Below are 21,625 nucleotides of genomic sequence, written 5' to 3' on the forward strand. Positions count from 1 at the left end.
ACATCTGGCACATAGCTGTTTGATTTTTAATTTGCCAACCCACCAGATGACTCTTTCTGGAGAAAAGCCCAATAAAAGAAATTCACTCATCTCCTTTCTTACACAGCCGCAATGTTTTAGCCACTTTTCTCCCTTTCATCTGTACTTCTCAAAACAATCATAGATCCTTAGCCCATCTTTAAAAAAACAAACCTCTGATTCAGCTTGATAGTAACTATTACCCAGGTTTATGATTCTTGAAAACTTTGTAACCAATTCTTTGGAAACCATTTAAATAGCCTATAAAATGAAAGAACATTTGGTGTAACAATTGGATGGTGGTAGGAATAACTGATTCAAATCCAGGAATATCACTTTTCCTCCAAAAGTTTTGCAGTTAGATATTAGAATCAAGCTGTCAAGATATTTAAAATCTCACCCAGTTTGACACCACAAGTCCAATTGAAATAGATTGTAAAGAAATCACTTTCTTATTATAAAAACCATTTGATTTGGTAGATAGATCTGTATGTTCAAGGAAAAGAACATATCCTCTGTTTAAGTATAAACTGTAAGCATGTCAGTGGTAGTTATTTTTTACTGATCCCCAGCTATTATTGATTCTCCTCATTTTGAGAGACAGTCTGATGGATTTTGATGACCATGTGACTTGCTTTGGCTAATAATATTTGAATGCAAATGACACATGTCATTTCCTTCTGGAAGCCTTAAAAACCAGGAAGTAATTTCTCACATTTTCTTTCCACTGATGAAGTGACCATGGAACCTCATGTCTAGAGGGAGCCACCACCAACCTGGGTCTCTAAATAACTATAATGAGCAGAGCTTTGCTGTCAACACATTTTGCATATACAGAGTGAGTGGGAAACTTTTTGTTAGGCCCTCTGAGATAGGAGGATTTTATTGCACCACTAAACTATCTTCACTAATATAAAGTCAAATATAAATTTCATGATTAGAGTCATCTCAATTTTAAGTTTAATGAAAAGAATTGGCATTATTTAGGAACAAGTTTTCAGGAAAACAACCTTATATAGTGATGTCAAATCATTAGAGTATTTTATTGAGAAGTCCAGTGACCATTTTCTGCTTAATTATGCCCTCTTCTTCTTTCTTGGTCACAAAAAGAAATGAAACCAGAAAAAAATCAAATAAATGGAACCTTTATATTTTAGTGTTATAATCAAATTTTAATTCTTTCTATGCTATTGTAAGTTCTGAACTTTAATAAAAGTCTATAGTAAGAACTCTAGAAACCAAACTACAAGTTCCCAGCACAAAACAGAAAGCACAAGAATTCCTGGGGATAGTTTCTTACTAGAAGAAAAAAAAAATGTCTGGGGAATTACCAAATTTTAGTTGTTGTTTTATTATGTTTTGTTTATATTTTAAAATTGTAATCTTAATTTGTCTTGGGCTTATAAAAGAGACTAAGGACTTGGCTTCCTATTATGGGTGACTGACTGGCCATAGCAACTTCATGAGTTGTGTGTGTCTGAACATGCTTACCTGACACTTCTTCAGTGCGTCACACCTGACATGACAAAAATGAATGACTCCCCCTTATAAAACCCTTTCTCCTGCTAAATTTCCCAGCAACAATTGTGGGAATACCATCATTCAAGTTCTGAATCAAAGATATGTGATCCATCCTTGACTTCTTCATATTTCTCACTCTGCCAGGTCTCAGCAATTCTATTTCTGAATTTGTTCTCTTCTCCCCATGCTATTTATGTAGTCTGGGTCAAGATTTTACTACATTTCATGAGGCTATTGCTATAGCCTGTTAACTGTTGCATTCATACTTGCCTTTTTCCAGTCTACCACCTCTTGGTTGGCAGACTTAAATTTGATCATGTCACTCCTATGCTTTCTTGTCACTTTCTGGTTATTTTTAGTTTTTGCTTCCTGAGACTATATATCTCAATAATACTATAAGTTCTCAGCACTATAATCTATTTATTAGGTGTCTTATTTTTTTCCATGATAGAATGTATCCTAACATTATAGCAATTTCCTCTTATTGCATATTACAATGATTTACAAATTTTGAGAGAGTGGACAATTCTGCATGCCTTTTTAATAAAGGACTCACAGATGATTCTGGAATCTGTGATTCTGGTTGAGAATAACTAATCTATACAATGAAATCCAAATAAATTTTTGTTACTTAAAAGGTGCTTTTTGGTCTAAGAGCTGCCTGACTTCATAGTCTCTACTCTTTATCTGCTTCTCTCCTTTTCCTTCACACCTCACCACACCAATACATATGGACAAACATCCAAATACACACATTGTGCTACCAAACAACCTGCATTTACCAAAACTTGCCATGATTTAACATGTCTTCCTTTACAGTATCAATTTTGGACATTTCAACTAGATTATGAATACTTTGAGAGGTAAGTTTTTTCAGTCACCTAGGTATTTTCAGTTTCTAAAACAATCTCAAATACGTAACTTGAGAGAAAAATTTCAAAATATTTTTGTATGAATAGAAATGTAAGTTGATGATAGATCCAAATTCATATTGATAAGGAGTCTAAGAAGAACATGAATAATGTTAGTGTACAAGGTTTAATGAATGACCTATGACATCTAGTCCATCACATTGTGGTCCCAGCAAAGAGTAATTATAAAGGTGAAGAGGAAGAAGTTGTTGTCATGGCAGGGAGGGTGGATTCAGCCATAGTATTGAGAAAGTAATACACAAACCAGAAAATATAGTTCCTGATAGGAAAAAAAATAAGGGAAGAAACATTAGCATTAATTTTTGTGCCAGCTGTTTAGTAATTGTGGTCTGCAACAGGTAGCTATTACCACATGATGCTAAGTAACAAATGACACAAAATTCTTTGACCTAAAACAGAAACTCAACCACTCGTAGTTTGCCAAAGTGTTTGCTGATCTACTTTACTTCAAATCTTTGTTGTATTAGGCCTATTTCCATTGTGCATTAAAGTCAGGTCAGCCCCATGTGTGTTTTTTCTGGGCCTAGGCTGACTGGACAGCATCTACCCAGGAACAGTTGTTGCCACGCTGGTAGCAAAAGTGGAAGAAGGAAATTCCAATTAAGTCCATCATAAGCCTTGGTATCTGCTGCCATTTCATTGGCCAAAGAATACCAGATGGCTGAGCACAAAGTGAAGGTGGTGAGTGTATCCTACCTGCAGTAGCAAGGACAGTCATGTCAGTGTTCTATGATCAAAGCTATACATTTAGAAGTGGTGAACAATTGGGGCCGGTAATTCAATCTATCAGAGAGTCTTCTGAGATTTTAAAAGTAACTTTAAAGAAGACAAAGAAGTTGATTCTCATTCACTTCACAGTTTATCTTTACCTAAATAACACTTATGAAAACAAAAACGCTTAAATAAGACACAGACATTTACTTAGTTATCAATAAACATTTTAAACTAATAGAGAATGATAAAATCTTTCTTTAGTTTCAGGTCCCTCCCAGTACATGATTTTGCACTTGGTTTGATCCTACTCCTGTATAGATCCTTGTGTGGGCAACTGTCTCTGCGTTGGGCATGCTGCTCTCTGTTCTCATAGCACACTGAACTTTCCTGAAATTTGAAAATTCTCTGCTTACTTCACTATAATGATGATGCAGCCTGTGGTATATTATTAACTGTTGTAGCTAGAACATACAACACAGCGTCTAGTGGAGGCTACTCAACAAGAAAAGATGTGTTGAATGAAAAAGAATGATGTCTTTGGCTTAGTGACATGCTTCTCAGAATTAACTGATTAATTCTGGAAGGCTAATCTGAGTAATTTGAATCCGAATTCAGAAATTTTTCCTTTCCCCTACTCCGATCCCTACTTCCCCTTACCCTTTGGACCTTTTATTTCTATTTCACATTATATATTATACATGTTGGTCCTCATTTACGCTTTCAGTTTCTCACACCAGAGAAACAATTTGGTACTTACACATGTGTGGTCTATTTATTTCACTTAAGAGTATGACCTCAATGTGCATTCAAGAAAAGAAGAGAAAGAAAAAATTTGAGAAAAGAAGGAAAAAACAGAAACACAGTTTTTGTAAATAGGCATGGGTGGAGGGTTGGAAGGGAGGTTCGGGGAATGGGGAAAAAACAAGAACCAAGATACATCATGTACAGGTACAGATTCCCAATGATGAATGTGATCATAACATATGCCTAAAATATAACAATAAACCTAATTGAAAAAAAAAGAAATTTTGATGAGCAAGTATATTGTTGGATCTTAGGAGGTCCTGAGAATGAGTCTTACATCTCCACTAACAGGACCTCTAAAGGAAAGGTAAAAAGACTTTGTATACAAAGTAAATTCAATGGCTAAATCTATGTTACTAACAGAAATCCATCTGGGACTGGGAACTAAGCAAAATCTACACTTGTAGCTTGAGTTAAAATCTTAGCCTTCAGTGTGCCTGGTGAGCCAGCAGAGGCAGCTTCAGACAGCTTCTGTGGTTCAGAGAAGTGCTGGCAGGCCAGACGACAGAGGCAGGCCATGTTTCAAAGGTTCAAAAGAAGGAGGCTGAGACACCAGGGCCTTCCAGGCAGATCAACAGGGATTCTGGTATAAGAGTGCTGCTAGTACCTAAATCTACTACCAACTAATACAGACAATTCTCGAAAGTACTAAAATATTACAGGGCATGTACTAAAACAATGATAGTCCAGTTTTCTCCTCCCCCAAAATATCTTGAAGTGCTTCTTTAAAGATGGTGCTCTGATTAAGCACCTTTTGAAGTGATCAAGTGGCACTGTTAATTCAGCACATGAATATACATCATCTAAACTCCTTACCATAGGACTCCTTCAGAATCTTCACAATCTACTTTTGGGGCCTCAACAGCCCCTTTTCATCACAGAAGTATCTGCTTCAATATTAGTATTTATACCTGTATTAATTCAGAAATTATAAAACTCAAATATACCAAATTATTTCTTGCTTCTCTGTTTTTATCTTGGCTTCATTTGGAATGTCTTCTTAAAATATCTTCCAAGACTTCATATCTTCATTAAGATCTTTGCCCAAATCCCACCTGTTGAAAGGGCCTTCCCTGACCATTTAATGCAACATGATCTCTCCGTTCCAGCCACAGTTGTTCTCCTCACTTTTGTTTTCCTTATAGCACTTATTGTTTTCTAAATTTATCTTAGTTGTTAATAATACTCTTTACTAGACAAGAAGTCTCTCTAGGGAACAGACAATATTTATGTGCTGGATGAATATATTTATGAATGAACAAAAGAAGAACCAAGAGTAAAACTGATGCTGAGCTTGAAACTGCTGACAAAGAGCCACAATTGCAGATAAATACCACACCTTGTCATAAGATTTATCCCAAAGTTTGTTATGAGACTAATCAGAACAATTATTAACAAATAGTAACTCACATATATAAAGGAATTGCATTAATTTATTTAATCTTCAAATAACCCTATGGGATAGGATAACATTTTTTTGTTGTTGTTAAATTCTTTTATTGGTACATTGTAGGTATACAACACAATTACATTTCTCGTTGGGAATTGTACCTTTACGTAATGCATCTTGGTTCTTATTTTTTCCCCATTCCTAGCCCTCCCTTCACCCCTCCACCCTTCCTTATTTACAAACACTGTATTTCCATTTTTTCCATTTCTCATCATTTTTCCTTTCACTTCTTTCCTTTCCCCTGCCCCTCCCACTATCCCTACCCCTTTGGACCTTTTCTTCCTATTTTGCATTATCGATTATTCATTCTAATAATTGGTACATTTTAGGTATACAATATAATGACATTCATCATTGGAAATTGCACCTTTACATAGTCTCTCATGGTTCTTATTTTTCACCCTTGCCCAGCCCTCCCTTCAACTCCTCCATTCCTCCCTATTTACAAAGATTTTGTTCCTATTTTTCCATTTTCTCATATTAATCCCATTCCCTTCTATCCTTTCCCCTAGCTCTCCCACTTCTTTCCCCTTGGCCCCTTTTCTTCCCATTTCACATTACCTATTATACATTTTAGTCCTTATTTACACTTTCAGTTTCTCACACTAGAGAAACTATTCGGTATTTGTACATGTGGGTCCTATTTATTTCACTTAAGAGTATCGCCTCAATGTGCATCCACTTAGCTATAAATATCTCTAATTTCTCATTTTTATGGCTGAGTAATACTCCATTTTATTAAAAAACCACATTTTCTTTATCCAGTCTCCAGTTGATGGGCATTTGGGCTGTTTCCAAGTTTTAGCTATCACAAATTGTGCTGCTATGAACATGGATGCACATATATCACTGTGGTATGATGCTTTTAATTCTTTGGGGAAGATCCCCAGCAGTGGAATAGTGGGGTCAAATGGGACTTCCACTCCTAGTTCTTTGAGGTATCTCCATACTGATTTCCACAGTGGTTGCACCAGTCTACACTCCCACTAGCAATTGACCAGTGTTCCTCTTTCCCCACAGCCCCGCCAGCATTGGTTATTGGTTGGTTTCATGATAGCAGCCATTCTTTCTGGAGTGAAGTGGAATCTCAGCATTGTTTTCATTTGCATCTCTCGAATGACCAGTGATGTTGAACATTTTTTCATGTATTTTTTTGCTATTTCTACTTCTTTGTGTGAGAAATGTCTGTTCATTTCAGATGCCCATTTTCAGATTGAGTCTTTAAATTTGAGAGGTCTAATCTTTTTAAGTTCTTTATAGATTTGAGATAGTAGACCTTTGTCTGAGGAAGAGCAGGTGAAGATTTTTTCCCACATTGTGGGTTGTCTCTTCACACTGCTGGTGGTTTCTCTTGCTGTGCAGAAGCCTTTTAATAAGAAGGGATCCCACTTGTTGATGCGCTAGTTCACAGGCAACTGAGGCTTTGTTCATAAAATCTTTTCCTACACCGATGTCTTCAAGGGTTCTACTTAACCTCTGTTCCAACTGGTTCAGAGTTTCTATTTTAATATTTAGATCTTTAATCCATTTTGATTTTAGTTTAGTGCATGGTGAGAGATATAGGTCTAGTTTTAATCTTTGGCAAGTTGAAGCTCAAATTTTCCAGCACCATTTATTAAAGAGGCTATCTTTCCTCCAGTGAGGGTGTTTGGGTCCTTTATCAATGATGAGATGGCTGAGTGTGTCTGGTGTTGTTTCTGGATCTTCTAATCTGTTCCACTGGTCCTCAGGTTTGTTTCTTTGCCAGTACCATGCTGTTTTTATCACAGTAGCTTTGTAGTAGAGTTGCAGGTTGGGGATTGTGATACCCACTGGCACGTCTCTCTTACCTACAGTTGTTTTTGCTATTCTGGGTGTCTTCTTGTTCCAAATGAACTTTTGGATTGTTTTCTCAAGGTCCATGAAATATGCTGCTGGGATTTCAATTGGAATTGTATTAAATCTATATAGCAGTTTTGGAAGTATGGCCATTTTCACTATATTAATCCTTCCTACCCAGGAGCAGGGGATGTCTGTCCATTTTCTGATATCATCTTCAACCTCTCTTTTCAGAGTGCTATAGTTTTCAGAGAAGAGGTCTTTGATTTCTTTCATTAGGTTGATTCCTAGGTATTTCAGTTTTTTGGATGCTATTGTGAAAGGAATTGTTTGCCCTATTTCTCTCTCAGTGAGTCTGTCATTGGTGTAGAGGAAAGCTATTCATTTTTGTGTATTGACCTTGTATCCAGCTACTTGACTGAATTTGGTTATTAAGTCTAGAAGACTTCTGGTGGAGTTCTTGGGGTCTTCTATATAGAGTATAATGTCATCTGCAAATAGTGACAATTTGACTTCTTCATTTCCTATCTTCATTCCTTTTCTTTCTTTCTCTTGTCTAATTGCCGTGGCTAATGTTTCCAGAACTATGTTGTACAAGAGTGGTGATAGTGGACATCCTTGTCTTGTTCCTGATTTTAGTGTGAAGGATTTCAGTTTTTGACCATTTAGTATGATATTAGCTGTTGATTTTTCATAGATGGCTTCTATCAGTTTGAGGTAGAGACCACCTATTCCAATTTTTTGGAGGGTTTTTATCATAAATGCATATTGGATTTTGTCAAATGCTTTTTCTGCATCTATGGAGATAATCATATGGTTTTTGTCCTTGGCTTTATTGATATAGTGTATTACATTGATGGTGTTGCATATATTGAACCATCCCTGCATCCCTGGGATGAATCCCACTTGATCAGGGTGTATGATCTTCTTGATGATCTTCTGCATTCTATTTGTCAGTATCTTATTCAGGATTTTTGCATCTATGTTCATTAGTGAGATTGGCCTATAGTTCTCCTTTTCGGTTGAGTCTTTCTCTGCTTTGGGGATCAAGGTGATGCTTGCTTCCAGGATTGAATTTGGGAGTATTGCTTCCCTTTCAATTTCATTGAAGAGTTTAAACAGTAGTGGCAGCAGTTCCTCTCTAAATGTCTTGTAGAATTCAGCAGTGAAGTCATCAGGGCCCGGGCTTTTCTTAGTTGATAAGTTTTTAATTACATTTTCAATTTCATTGCTTGATATTGGGTTGTTCAGAATTTTTAGGTCTTCTTCATTCAACTTTGATAATTCATATGTATCTAGGAATCTGCCCATTTCTTCTGTGTTGTCCATCTTATTGGTGTATAGGTTCTGGAAGTAGGTATTGATGATCCTCTGGTTTTCTGCTGGCTGGGTCTGTTGTAATTTCACCCTTTTCATTCCTAATTGCATGGATTTGGGCCTTTTCTTTCCTTTTTCTGACAAGGTTGGCTAAGGGTTTGTCAATTTTGTTGATTATTTCGAAGAACCAACTCTTGGCTTCATTGATTTTTTGTATCATTCTCTTAGTCTCCATTGCATTGATTTCTCCTCTGATCTTTATAATTTCCTCCCTTGTATGAGCTCTGAGGTTGTCCTGTTCTTATTTTTCTAGAAGCTTGGGGTGCAGCATCAGATTGTTTAATTGGGCTCATTCTTAGGATAACATTTTTATTTCTTTTTTACAGGTAAGAAATGGATAGTCCCAGTAGCAAAGCTTTTTGTTGAAGGACTTTTGCTAAGCAAAGGGAAGTGCAGAAGTCCAGAGATGCTTTATTTAAATTCTGTGCTGACTCACTGCATGTGCAGCCCCTTTTAATCCTTTGCTGTTTTAGCAGTTGTGCCACTAAGGTAAGTATGCCATTACCTTGTAGTTTTTTCTTTTAGCTTCCTTTCATACCTCATTTCCCTCAGGCCACAGAGGACTTGAAATCTAGAACAAAACTTATTTTGACTCTTCCTTTCCTTTGTGACCTTGGTTACCCAGGAAGGTTCCACCACTCTCTTCTTGTGAGTCCTCAAGTCCTTAAGAAAAGTAAATTTCCTTTGCAGCCTGTGTTAGTGACTTTTCTCATTGCTGAGACAAAATATCTGACACCCAAAGTTAAAGGGGGAAAGATTTATTTGGCTTACAGTTCATAGAAGTAATCAGCTGGCTCCAAGGCAGAGTGGCACATGGGGGAGGGGCATCTCAGTGGAAAACAGCTCATGGCACCCAAAAGGTAGCAAAAACAGAAAAAGACCTTAACAGCATCTTTCCTGCCCCTTTTATCTTATCCAGACTACCAGGATTAGGGCAGTGTCAAACTAATCACATGGTTTAGTAATCACTCTCCTTTAATCCCAGCATCACACACTCTAGATTCAGCCATCTCCAAAATAGCCTATGACCACACGTGAGACATTAGGGGGACGTCTAGACACAAGCTAACACAAACTATTTTAGTTATTTCCTGGTAATTATTGTGCTTCTCTCACCTGTTCCTCATCTCCTGAGGTCTGTCATTCATTACTATGTTCCCAGGCCCTACAGCATATTCTAACTAATTTCACCAACACTTTAGTGCATAAAATTAGTTATCCAACTATAAATTGGACATTTTAATTTGCTAGCTGCAACTATTTAACCTGATATGCCCCTTCATTGGATTAAGAAACCCTTGCAGGTTAGTAGAACACCCTCCTGGGTATATAGATGGGTCCTTGGGTGCTGTACATGGTCCCTTATCAGTTGCCTTACTCTGCTCACTTGAAGCCTTGAACTAAGCAGCTTTGCTCCATCACATCCTTCTGCCATGAGGTTTCTGCTTGCGGCCAATTGACTATGGACTGAATCCCCTCGAACCATAAGCTAAATTAAGCATTTCTTCCTTTAAATTGTAGACCTTGGTTATTGTGTTCCAGCCATGGGAAAGCTGACTGCCAGTAATATACTAGCCAATGTGGATTTCCTTTCTGTTTTAAGGATTTCAATATTTCTATCAGAGTTAGTCATAAATGGCATTATAACATTTTCTGACTCAATCTGTCATGCTTTCTCATACTTTATTTTTCATTAAAAGCATTTCAAATAGAAAGAAACATTTCCCAGGTAACTCCCAAGTGTCTATTGTTTTTTTCCTCCTTTAGTTCCAATACTGGGCATATATACAGACATTCACATACTTAGAGTTTACATAAGGCAAGAATATTTATGATTAAAGATCTCAGCCAAAAATCATTTTTCTTTCAGTATGTCCACAAAAATAAGTAGAATGATGGCAAAGAAATGACAGCACACAAATTATATAACCCGAAGTAACAATTAGAGTTAATAGCTGCCATGGTTTGGCCACAATTAGAAAACTGAGTTAGGAATAGTCAAAAATAGGCTAATATTCCAATGAATGAAGAATCTTGGCCTTGTTAGATCAGCCCATGGGATAAGATTTTGCTTTAAGATTTTACCTTCTCATACAGTGTTCTTTATAAACTTTCTTAATTTATGCTATAAAAATGTATCATTTTCCAGGCACTATCATTGAGATTCAGCTCAAAATTTGTAGGCTACTTTAGAAATTGATCTTCATTCTGAGAGAAATTTAAATAGATACTAGCTCTAATCTATGCATCATCTAATTTACAACTTTAAAGTGGGCCTGCCCACTTACTTTTGACACAATTTCATGTAGTTGCTTTCATTTGTGTTTTTACATATAGCTGGTCAAATACAAAATGGCATGAAAATCACAGTTTAGTAAATAATAATCCCAGAAGCAAAGGAAAAGCAGCCTACATCAATGGAGCTTTGTAAGGAGGGGTGTAGCAGTAATTGAGACATGTATTTGAGAACGACTGCACCAATCAACATCCCTGGAAAAGTAAACATCTGTGTTCTAATCAGATTTGATTTTAACAGGAAATGTCATCCACAAAATACCCATGCATACAAAGGTCCTAGGTCATGGCTCTGGAATTAATCCTGTACTAAATCTACACCTCAAACTCCATGAACTTTAACTGAAGTTGGGAAAGACAATTTCAGAACCTGGCTGTGAGTAGATAATTTATGATGTAGTGTGAAATAAAGGACTTTCTATACCTGAACAACACAAATGGCTGAATTTACTGTCGTCAATTACTTTTATACAACAGCAGGGTCAGCTTCTGCCCCCAATTATTCATGTGCAGAAACTGAACTGGTAGTAAGAAAATCAACAGAGAGGTTGTAAAAGAGACCTGGCAGTCAACTGAGCAAATAACATTGGTCTCTCCATCTTCTGCTCTGGACAACAGAAAAGCTCTGTGACCTTAAGAAAGTTAGGCATTTTGAAATTCTAGTTCTAAAACAATTCCTTCAGTTTGGTTCTCCTTCCAGAACATCCAGGATGGGGTTGAAGGTAAAAGATATAGAGGGACACTTTGATCTATGTGAGACAAAATCCACTTTATTTTCTCCCATCACTTTTTCTTACTAATTTTACAATGGAAATTAAAAGTCAAAATCATGTGCACATCTAGGAGGAAAAAGAAAGTCCCTTTTCAGCCTTTGTTGTCAATTACTATACAATGGAGGTAAAAACGAGGTTGAGGCTCTGGTGGTTGTCTACCATCACGGGACTAAAAGGTAAAACAGGGTGAGAGATGAATGTTCTAACTACTATACAGAGCAGCATAAGGAGCAGAGATCAGAAGTTTACAGAAATGGTTTATACCATTTTGTAAATACCCCATAACAGGTAGACAGCCCCCTAAAGTATTAACTTGATGTAAAAATCCCGAGAAGATAGGAATTTTCAGGAAAATTCCTTATCCTACAGATTAAAAATTTTGACAGTATATTAGAACATAAGTTCAAATGTAAAAAATGGCTTGGATAAGATGATTTATTTCTCTCTTTCTTGCAAAATATGGGTAGAAGGTTCAAGACTAATACTTCCCAGTTGATTGGGGTCCAAGACTCAGTTTCTCCTATTTGTCATCCTAATCTTCCCATACTATTAATCTTTTATAATTCAAGATACCTATTCTAAATCCTTTGATAACAACTATATTTTATCTAATGGGAAAAAAGAAAGGAGAAAAGGAAGAAAAGTCCTTTCTTTTTAATTACATACTTAGAAATCACAAAGATCATTTATTCTCACAACTATTTAGCAAAACTCATGACATGTGGACATATCTATCCATAAGAGGCTAAATATTGTAGTGCTGAGTTGGGACTAAGGTCAGTGATTAAGTAAAAGTTTATTAGTAAAAGGAAGGAGAGAACACACACTGGAGAAGAAACAGTAGTCTTTATTGACCAAACAGTACATAATAAAGACAAAGATAGACCAAATGGGGCTGGGGATTTAGCTCAGTGGCAAGGTGCCTGCTTTGCAAGCACAAAGTTCTGAGTTAGATCCCCCCCCCCAAAAAAAATAGACCAAATGCACCTACCTTGTGCTTTCCTAATAGTTAATTATATTTCTTTCTTTATCTTCATATATTTATTTTGCTCTCTTTCCTTATATTTCCTCTCATTATATCATCTCAAAATTCACTAAATTCACACTCCTACTATTTTATTGTTTCTTAGTCTTGTTTAATTCCAAAGTTCTAGTGGCTGATATTAATACAAAATAGCACCTTATTTCTTATACTAAGAACAAATCTAAATACATTTTAATATATCTAATTTCTTGCTGTTTGGAAAAGTATCCTTAATGGATTGCTTTTAATAAACTTTTATCTGTATTGCATTAAAATGTTCATCTTAAGAAAAATGCCAGGTTTCTATAAGAAAAAATCTTTATCTTTAAATTTGATTTATATCCAATCAATCAGAAAGGAAAAGATCATTTTAAAATCTTAGAGGACTGTATCTAAAAGCATTGCACAGAAAGGAACATAGACTTCACCTCAATAGATATATTTTTTAAAGAATAGTACAAGTGGATTGTATACTGAATGAAAGGTATATAGAAAATGTACTTGATATTATGAAGCTCACAGTTTAGGAAAAGATAAACGAATATGCCATTACCAATGGCAACAAGTTTATGAAAGATAATAGTAATGGGTTGTAGGAAAGAGTATATTAGTAACTTTACTTTGGTTAAATTTATCAGTTGCACCTCCTTAAGAAAAAATGTTTAAACTAAATCCTGAATGATTAAAAGTCAGTAATTACATAATGAGGGAACTAATAATCCAAGTAGAAGGCTAACATGCATAAAAGCTACAGAGAAGGGAGAAATCAAAAATCTCATAACAGAAAACCTGTCTTCATCTTTGCTATGGTTGAATGTTTCTCCCAAATGTTAATGTGTTGGAAACTCAAACCTCAGATTCATATGTTAATAGTATTTGGAGGTGGGACCTTTGAGAAGTAATTATGCTTAGATGAGTGTGAGACCCCCATGACAGCAGCAGTGGATTCACAAGAAGGAGAGACTCAAGCTAGCATACTTGCTTTGACATGCAGGTGATGCCCCCTGTCACTGTCAAGTGATACAGGAAGAAGGTTCTCACCATCCTCTTAGACTTAGCTTCCAGAATCACATGCTGAATAAATTTCTATTTTCTTATAAATTACTTTCTTTTTGTCACATTTCTGATGACAAACGAAATGGGCAACCAATATTTTACAGAGCATATGGGCATAGGAAAAGCCTACGTAAGATGGCTTGTAAATATAGGACTGAATTGAAAATAAAGTTACTTAATATTATATAGCTTTAACAAGGGTTTTAGTTTTTTAAGACAAAGTGGCTATCCTGGGGCAAGTAGATGTGGTACAGTGGTGGTATCATGAACATAGATGGTGAGCTGAGCTGGAACAACATATGGAGAACACAGGTTGGATAATAACTGACTTTTCCTTAGCACACACAAAGAGTTTTACCTGTCCATGTTTAAGATGAACTGATAGTGTGTGAGAGAACTTTGAGGGATTTTATAATATGTTAATATGTTGCATATCAAATATTTGGTTCTAGTTCCCTACTATGGCTTTAAAAACTCTCCTTGTTTTCTTATATCTTTATAAATCCTTAGTTACACAGCATTTCTAGATGTTGCTATATCTTGAGTATGTGGATACTATACACTGTTATAGTTGAGATTCTAGCATCTGTAAGTAAAAAAAATTCTGTTGCAGAATTCTATTTCAAAATTACTATTTCAGTGCTGCTATATCATGTTTTACATTTTTATAAGGTTTTTTAGTGCACTCAGGCTGCGAGAAAGCATACCTTAGAGTAACTATAACAACAGAAATTTATGTTCTTACGGCTTTGGAAGCCTAAAGTCTGAGATCAAGGGGAAGTATGGTCAGATTACTGCAAGGGCTCTCTTCCTATTTCTAGGTGGCCACTTTCTTGCTATGTCCTCACATAATGTTTATATAGAGAGAAAGTTCTAAAGAATCTTTTCTTATAAAGACACTGATCCCATTGTGAGTGCCTATCTAAATCTAATTATTCCCCAAAGATCTCATCTCCAAATACCAGTACGTTGGAGATTAGGGCTTTGACATATGAATTTGTTGGGGAGGGGACACAATTCAACCTATAGCAGAAGGTTTTAAATACTTATAATATTGTTATGAATCTATAATTATACAAAATACCAAATTAACATGAGGAAACATTAAGAAAGTGTCCTCAGGTATAAGATTCAACCTTCAAGAGATGCAGGACGGTTTTGGTGAAATAAACACAGGCATTTGGAGTCATAGAGCTTCATTTTAAAATCCCAGCCCCTGTCCTTGCTCTCTCTGTGACCAAAAAGCCTGGACAAAAGTAATACTAATACCTTCTTGACAGAATGTTTGTGAGATTACAGAAATAATACATAAAACATTTACATTCGTGGCTTATACTTACTAATTACTCAAAAATTCATCATTTTGCAATATATCAAATAGAAATGTCCTGAACACAAAAATTAGTAACTTTGTCACTAAAACATTTAATTATCTCTCAGAATTAATAAGTTGCCTGGAAATATAACGATTTAAGATTAGAACAGCAACTCAGCAACACCTAGAAGGACTTTTGATTCTTTCCCATTCACCTAAGCATTGTTTTATCAAATAATAATATCACCAATTTCTCAATGAGACAAATGTACATGCTGGTACCAAATGGTTTGATATATGTATTTATCACTTTGATCATTAGATACCCAGTGTACCAGGTCCAAGTCTCATACAGGAGATATATGCATTCCATATATGCATTCATATATGCATTCCATATAGGAAGAAAGGAGGAAGAAAATCTCTTGAAACATTTGTTTATTTCTTCAGGAAAACAAAAATCTTTGTGGTATCCCACTGACTTCCTCTTAATGGTTCATTGATTAAAAGTGGGATAACAAATCATCTTACCAGGAAGTAAGGCTAGAAACCTGGCTCAGAGGTTTTCCAACTTCTATACTATGTGTGGCATAGGAGATAAGGATTATGAATGGCCAATGCATTTGTCATATATGGTAGGCAGAAGTTTAGAACAGCCCCTCGTGTATACATACTTTCTCTCACTTTAACAATCAAACTGTAAAACAAGTACTGCCATAAAAGGTTTTCTGGAGGTGCAAAAAGGGCTGCAATCCATTGACTTTAACATGGGGAGATTATCTTGGTTCCTTTAATAGTCATTTAACCATAGATCTAGATGTCAGTGACCAAGAGGAAAAGGAGAATTTAGAGCACTTTTGCTGGCTTGAAGATGGAGGAAGCCACATGGAAAGGATGCGCCAAACTCTAAAAGTTTTGAGTGGTGGCCCGCTGCTGATAGCTAGGAGGAAACGGGGGTCTCAGATCTATAACCTCAAGAACAAAATTCTACCATGATGAGTGAATTTAGGAAAGACTCCTTCACTTTCCCTCCTCCAATTCTCCAGACAAGAACTCACTGTAGGTGATATGTTGACTTTAGCTTTCTGAGGCCATTCCGTGTTGGTCATCTAACCTACCAAACTGTTTGCTAATAAATGGGTGTTATTTCATAGCTATTAAGTTATGTAAGACAATATTAGAGATCTAATACACTGTCTAACAACATTTACTATTTCTCTTGACATTAGTATTATAATATTCTGTTTAAAAATTTTGTTTACATGCTTACATTCCTTGTATGGAGTTGGTACGTGTACATAACACATCTTAATTCCTTATCCCGTTTGCTTCCCCTCCCTTCCCCTTTTCTCCAACTCTTGATTCCTTTCTCACGTTAGAAAGATCTATCTCCCTACTTCCTATTATCTATATTTTATTTTTCTCTTTACTTATAATTTGTGTTTCTCACATAAGAAAAAGCTTGTACATCTGATTTATTTCACTTAACATTATGGCCTCAAGGTACATCCATTTCCTACAAATGACTCAATCTTTCTTTATGGCAAAGTAGTACTCAATTGTGTGTAAATACCACATTTTCTTTTCCATTCATCTGTTGAGGGACATATAGGCTGCTTCCACAATTTAGCTATTGTGAATTGCACTGCTATAAACACAGGAATGTGAGTATAACTACAATATGATGTATTTAACTCTTTTGGGAAGATACATAGAAGAGGAAAGTCTGGGTCAAATGAAATTTCTACTTTTAGTTTTTTGCAGAATCTCCACATTGATTCCCACAATGGTAATATTCTTATGATAGACCTCTAGGATATTATGCTAAGAGAAATAAGTCAGACACAGACATAAAAATAATGCATCATCTTACTTACATTACAGTTTTTCAAAGAGCTCAAATACACAGAAATAGAGAATGATATGTACACGGATTACAATAATATATACACAGAGATAGAGAAGTGGTTATCTCAGGAGGGGAAGTGGGGAGAGAGAAAATCGAGAGACGTAGTTAATTAAGAAGATACAAAAATAGTAGACATGTAAGATGAATAGGTTTAGAGATGCAACATATAACAAAGACTAAAGTTAAAGAAAGTATATTGTTTTGTTAGATAAGTAGATTTAAGCTGCTTTGACACAAAAAAGTATGTGAGATGATAATGTTAATCTGCTTCATAAAAATGACTACTATACTACCTGTAAGGATTTTAAAACATCATGTTGTGAACCTCAAATACAGATAGTAAAATTTATTTTTAAATATTCTTATGAAGAATATAAAAATGTATTTATATAATGAAAGTAATTTAGGAAAATAGTATACGGCAGGGAGATGAGAAATACAGTGAAAGAAAGGAGATGATTTTCTTAAGTAAACACAAAAAAAGGGACAAAGGCAATGAGCAGTGGTGACTTTTCATCAGTCTCTAGAACAATTTCACCATAAACTTAAAGATTATGGGACACTTATTTGCACCCAGAAAGTAAATCAAATATTTTCTAATAATAAAGAAGTTTTCAAATCCAAGAGGTACAAATTTAACCTTATTTAATAAAACAATGACACCACCATCTGTCTCAAAAGAAAATTATACAAAAACTGTAATATGGAGGCACACCGGCTGCCAGTTTGGCCTTGCAGTCAGACATGGGTAGCTGCGCCCTTGCTCCATCTGGCTTGCCCAACCCACTTGCATTCAGGAGACCTTGAGGACAACTCCCCCAACCCCCCAGCCCCAGGCGCTGGCTTTTTGGCTGTGCAGCTACCCGGTTCCACACTACAGAGGCACAGGGGAACATAAAGGCCATTGTCCTGAGTTGCAGAGGTGAACAGCAAAGAGAGGGCCTCTCTCAGGCTCCCTGATGAAAACTGAAGCCCACTGGAAAGACGAAGAGAATCTCTGCAATATAGGAACACCAGACCGCCGTACTTGGTAAGTTTGAGGGATCATAACCTCCCATTTGATCCTGGACTATTTTCAGGGGAAAGACAGCTGGAACCTGTAGTAGAGACTTGGCGGAGTTTGGCCCTGTGGGAGGGTGAGGAGCTCAATTTGGGACTTGCAGCTGGAAGTCTGTCTGAATCTCACGGGTCTGTGATTGGCTTACTGAGACTCATTGACTTATAACTGACAGTACCAAAAACAAAAATGAGAAGACATTTAAGCAAGTCACGTACTCAGGCTTCCACCCCACAAATGGCAATTTCTGGGGAAAACAAGGTGGAAAAGTGTGATAATCAATCACCTGGACTCCTTGAACTGATAGCACAGGAAGTAACAAAACAGATGAATGAGGCTCTAGAAAAATTCAAAATAGAAATAATCTAGCAGATAACTACAGAGATGGTGAGCAGAGTGAAAGACATAATTAGAGGCACTAGAACAGAAACAGATAAAAAAAAATAGATGAGCTCAGAAATATGCTGGAAGCCATGAATGCCCAGCATATGAAAGAAAAGGAAACCATGATCACCCAACATAAGGAAGAAATGGAAAAAAAAAAAAAAAAAGAAAAAAAGAAATGGAATCCATGAAACAGATTCAAACAGATATTCAGGAGATTAAGAACTCCATTGAAAGCATGCATAGCAGATTAAGGGAATCTGAAGATAGAATATGAGATATGGAAGACAGGATTGCGATGAAGGACCATGAAAACAGAGATTTCTTAAAAATAGTAAGGGACCACGAGAAATCAATCCAGCAGCTGCTAGATGATGCAAGGAAGAATAACATAAGTCTGATGGGACTCCACAAAAAAATAGGAGAAAATACAATTGACATAAAAAAAAAAAACTGCTCACAGAAGTAATAGAAAATTTCCCAGACAGGGATGGAGAATTGGACATAGAACCAAGTGAGGTATATAAACTCCAATTAGCCATGATCAAAAAAATCTACACCTAGACAATATAATAATCAAGATCCCAGAAACCCAACAGAAGAATAAAATCCTACAAGCAGTTAGAGAAAAGAAACAAATCACCTATAAAGGAAAGCCTATCAGAATCATGGCAGATTTTTCAACACAAACCCTCAAGTCAAGGAGAGCCTACAGTCAAGTATTTCAAGCCCTAGAAGAAAATAATTTCCAACCTAGACTGTTATATCCTCTGAAATTATCTTTCAAAATCAATGGGGGTAATTAGATACTTTCATGACAAAGAACACCTGAGAAATTTCATGAATAGTAAGCCAGCATTCCAAACAATCCTAAGCAATATCCTAGAAAAAGACAATGAAGATCACAACTCCATGAGACCCAACAGAGGGAAGCCACCAGGCAAGGTAAGAAACTAAAGTGAAAGAAAGAAAGAAAAAAAGAAATAAAAGAACCACCAATAGTAAAACATCATGACAAGGATGAGTCAATATCTATCAATTATAACTGTCAATGTTAATGGTCTCAATTCACCAATCAAAAGAAATAGACTGACAGAATGGATTAAGAAGCAAAATCCAGCAATACGCTGTATACAAGAAACACACCTAACTCAGAAAGACATACATGGACTGAAAGTAAAAGGATGGAAAACAGTTCTCCATGCCACAGGAACCCAGAAAAAAACAGAGGTAGCAATTCTATTTGCAGACAAACTAGATTTCAAACCAAAATTAATTAAGAGAGAAAAAGATGGTCACTACATCATTGTGAAGGGAATAATCCAAGAGGAAGAGATGACAATCCTAAATATTTATGCACCAAATATGAATACCCCTAACTATACAAAACAAATACTAATGGACATGAAAAAACAAAAAAGCTCTAATAAAATTGTAATGGATCATCTCAATACCCCTTTATCACAATTAGACAGATCATCTAGACAAAAAATTAACAATGAAATTCTAGAATTGAACCAAGCTATAGAACAAATGGACTTAATAGATGTCTAAAGAGTGGTACACCCCACAAAAGCAGAATACACATTCTTCTTTTCAGCTGCACATGTGTCATTCTCTAAAACAGACCACATGCTAGCTCATAGGACATGTCTAAGTAAATGTAAAAGAATTGAAGTAATATAGACCCTGTATATTGAAAAATAATTGAATATACCCTGTGTATATTGAAAAAGAATTGAAGTAATATACACCTGTATATTATCAGACCATAGTGTAATAAAATTGGAGTTCCATGACATAAGAAACTGCAAAACTCCCACAAACACGTGGAAATTAAATAACACCCTCCTGAACAACCAATGGGTCACAGAGGAAATTAAAGAAAAATTAGACAGTTTTTAGAAGTAAATGAAAATGCCAGTATAAAATACAGGAATCTGTGGGACACAATGAAAGAAGTTCTATGCAGGAAATTCATAGCAGTGAATGCTCATATTAGGAAAACAGAGAGAATAAATAACCTAATGCAGAACCTCAAGCTTCTAGAAAAAGAAGAGCATAACAAACCCAAAGCTCACATAAGAGAGGAAATTATAAAGATCAGAGCAGAAATCAATGCAATGGAGACTAAGAGAACCATACAAAATATTAATGAATCAAAGAGTTGGTTTTTCAAAAGAATAAAATTGATAAACCCTTAGCCAACCTTATAAAAAAAAGGAAAGAAAAGGTTCAAATCCATGCAATCAAGAGTGAAAAATGTGAAGTCACAACAGATCCAGTAGAAATCCAAAGCATCATCAACACCTACTTTGAGAACCTGTACTCTAATAAAATGGAAAACACAGAAGAAATGGACAGATTCCTAGATACATACGAATTGCCAAAGTTAAATGAAGAAGATATAGAAATTCTAAACATCCCAATTACAATGAGTGAAATTGAAAAGGTAATAAAAAATTTACCAACAAGGAAAAGCCCAGGTCTTGATGGCTTCACTGCTGAATTCTACAAGACAATTAAAGAAGAACTATCACCATAACTCTTTAAACTCATCAAGGAAATTGAAAGGGAAGCAAGGCTTCCAAATTCATTCCTGGAAGCAAGTATTACTTTGATTCCAAAACCAGGGAAAGACACAACCCAAAAAGAGAACTATAGGCCAATGTCCCTAATGAATATTGATGCAAAAATCCTCAACAAGGTACTGGAAAACAGAATACAAAGGGTCATCAAGAAGATCGTACAACCCGACCAAGTCGGATTTATCCCAGGGATGCAAGGATGGTTCAACATTCATAAATCAATAAACATAATACACTATATTAGCAGAGTCAAGGACAAAAACCATATGATCATCTCAATAGATGCAGAAAAGGCATTCAAAAAAATCCAACACCCATTCATGATAAAAACTCTACAGAAAATTGGAATAGAAGGTCTTTATCTCAACTTGATTAAGGCTATCTATGAAAAACCAACAGCCAACATCATACTAAATGGTCAAAAACTGAAAACTTTCACTCTAAAAACAGGAACAAGACAAGGATGCCCACTATCACCACTCCTGTTTAATATTGTTCTTGAAACATTAGTCACAGCAATTAGAAAAGAGAAAGAAATAGAAGGAATAAAAATAGGAAAGGAAGAAGTTAAATTGTTATTATTTGCTGAT

Source organism: Heterocephalus glaber, unplaced genomic scaffold (assembly GCF_053883595.1).
Source record: "Heterocephalus glaber isolate CG9 unplaced genomic scaffold, H.glaber_assembly_v1.0 deba00001523, whole genome shotgun sequence".
Taxonomy (NCBI): Eukaryota; Metazoa; Chordata; class Mammalia; order Rodentia; family Bathyergidae; genus Heterocephalus; species Heterocephalus glaber.